Genomic DNA, 2,500 nt, shown 5'->3' on the forward strand with positions numbered 1-2,500 from the left:
GAGTTTGCCCCGTGCGCCAGTTAGGGGGACCGGGTTCGGAACGCGGCCGGCGCTCCGGAACCCGGGGTCGGCCACGGCGGCCGAATCCGTCCTCATCGGGCCTTCCGCCCTGGATCCCCCGGCTCGGGGGAAGGGGGCCTCCGACGCGGCAGCTGCGAGGGGGAGCGAGCTAAAACCGACGGCTCCCCGGCGGTCAGGGATGTCCCTGGGCCTTCTTCCCACATTTTGCCCCCGGGGCCCCTGGCTCCGGAGGTCCCCCGGCCTGCGGGGACCCTCACGGCGGGTTTCCCGGTGGTCGGGGAGGTCCCTGGGCCTTTTTCCCAAATTTGGCCCCCGGGGGGCGCTCGCTCCCTACCAGCCTGCCCGGCTTGTGCCCCTTGGTCTTCGAGTCTTTGGGGCCTCACCCCTGCAAGGCATTTGGGTTGAATTGCCTAAGACTCCCCCCCGGCCAGCCCAACCGGAGAGAGAGAGGAATCGCTCGCCGCTCAGAGTCCTGCTCGGAGAATCCCAAAGCGGGTCTTATCGAGTTTGCCCCGTGCGCCAGTTAGGGGGGCCTGGTTCGGAACGCGGCCGGCCTTCTGGAACCCCGGGTCGGCCACGGCGGCCGAATCCAACCTCATCGGGCCTTCCGCCCTGGATCCCCCGGCCCGGGGGAAGGGGGACTCCGGCGCCCAAGTACAAAGCAACAGCTTGGTCAGGGGTGGAAAGCGATATCCAGAATTGGCCACCGGGGGGCGCTCGCTCCCTACCAGCCTGCCCGGCCTGCTGGGACCCCTAACGGCGGGTTCCCCGGTGGTAGGGGAGGTCCCTGGGCCTTTTTCCCAGGTTTGGCCCCCGGGGGCCCCTAGCTCCGGAGGTCCCCCGGCCTGCGGGGACCCTCACGGCGGGTTCCCCGGTGGTCGGGGAGGTCCCTGGGCCTTTTTCCCAGGTTTGGCCCCCGGGGGCCCCTAGCTCCGGAGGTCCCCCGGCCTGCGGGGACCCTCACGGCGGGTTCCCCGGTGGTCGGGGAGGTCCCTGGGCCTTTTTCCCAGGTTTGGCCCCCGGGGGCCCCTAGCTCCGGAGGTCCCCCGGCCTGCGGGGACCCTCACGGCGGGTTCCCCGGTGGTCGGGGAGGTCCCTGTGCCTTTTTCCCAGGTTTGGCCCCCGGGGGCCCCTAGCTCCGGAGGTCCCCCGGCCTGCGGGGACCCTCACGGCGGGTTCCCCGGTGGTCGGGGAGGTCCCTGGGCCTTTTTCCCAGGTTTGGCCCCCGGGGGCCCCTAGCTCCGGAGGTCCCCCGGCCTGCGGGGACCCTCACGGCGGGTTCCCCGGTGGTCGGGGAGGTCCCTGGGCCTTTTTCCCAAGTTTGGCCCCCGGGGCCCCTGGCTCCGGGGGTCCCCCGGCCTGCGGGGACCCTCCCGGCGGGTTCCCCGGTGGTCGGGGAGGTCCCTGGGCCTTTTTCCCACATTTTGCCCCCGGGGGCCCCTGGCTCCGGGGGTCCCCCGGCCGGCGGGGACCCTTCCGGCGGGTTCCCCGGTGGTCGGGGAGGTCCCTGGGCCTTTTTCCCAAATTTGGCCCCCGGGGGGCGCTCGCTCCCTACCAGCCTGCCCGGCTTGTGCCCCTTGGTCTTCAAGTCTTTGGGGCCTCACCCCTGCAAGGCATTTGGGTTGAATTGCCCAAGACTCCCCCCCGGCCAGCCCAACCGGAGAGAGAGAGGAATCGCTCGCCGCTCAGAGTCCTGCTCGGAGAATCCCAAAGCGGGTCTTATCGAGTTTGCCCCGTGCGCCAGTTAGGGGGGCCTGGTTCGGAACGCGGCCGGCCTTCTGGAACCCCGGGTCGGCCACGGCGGCCGAATCCGTCCTCATCGGGCCTTCCGCCCTGGATCCCCCGGCCCGGGGGAAGGGGGACTCCGGCGCCCAAGTACAAAGCAACAGCTTGGTCAGGGGTGGAAAGCGATATCCAGAATTGGCCACCGGGGGGCGCTCGCTCCCTACCAGCCTGCCCGGCCTGCGGGGACCCTCACGGCGGGTTCCCCGGTGGTCGGGGAGGTCCCTGGGCCTTTTTCCCAAATTTGGCCCCCGGGGCCCCTGGCTCCGGAGGTCCCCCGGTCCGCGGGGACCCTTCCGGCGGGTTCCCCGGTGGTCGGGGTGGTCCCTGGGCCTTTTTCCCAAATTTGGCCCCCGGGGCCCCTGGCTCCGGAGGTCCCCCGGCCTGCGGGGACCCTCACGGCGGGTTCCCCGGTGGTCGGGGAGGTCCCTGGGCCTTTTTCCCACATTTGGCCCCCGGGGCCCCTGGCTCCGGAGGTCCCCCGGCCTGCGGGGACCCTCACGGCGGGTTCCCCGGTGGTCGGGGAGGTCCCTGGGCCTTTTTCCCAAATTTGGCCCCCGGGGCCCCTGGCTCCGGAGGTCCCCCGGCCTGCGGGGACCCTCACGGCGGGTTCCCCGGTGGTCGGGGAGGTCCCTGGGCCTTTTTCCCAAATTTGGCCCCCGGGGCCCCTGGCTCCGGAGGTCCCCCGGCCTGCGGG

This window comes from Mixophyes fleayi, chromosome 2 (genome assembly GCF_038048845.1).
Source record: "Mixophyes fleayi isolate aMixFle1 chromosome 2, aMixFle1.hap1, whole genome shotgun sequence".
In the NCBI taxonomy this organism is placed as follows: domain Eukaryota; kingdom Metazoa; phylum Chordata; class Amphibia; order Anura; family Limnodynastidae; genus Mixophyes; species Mixophyes fleayi.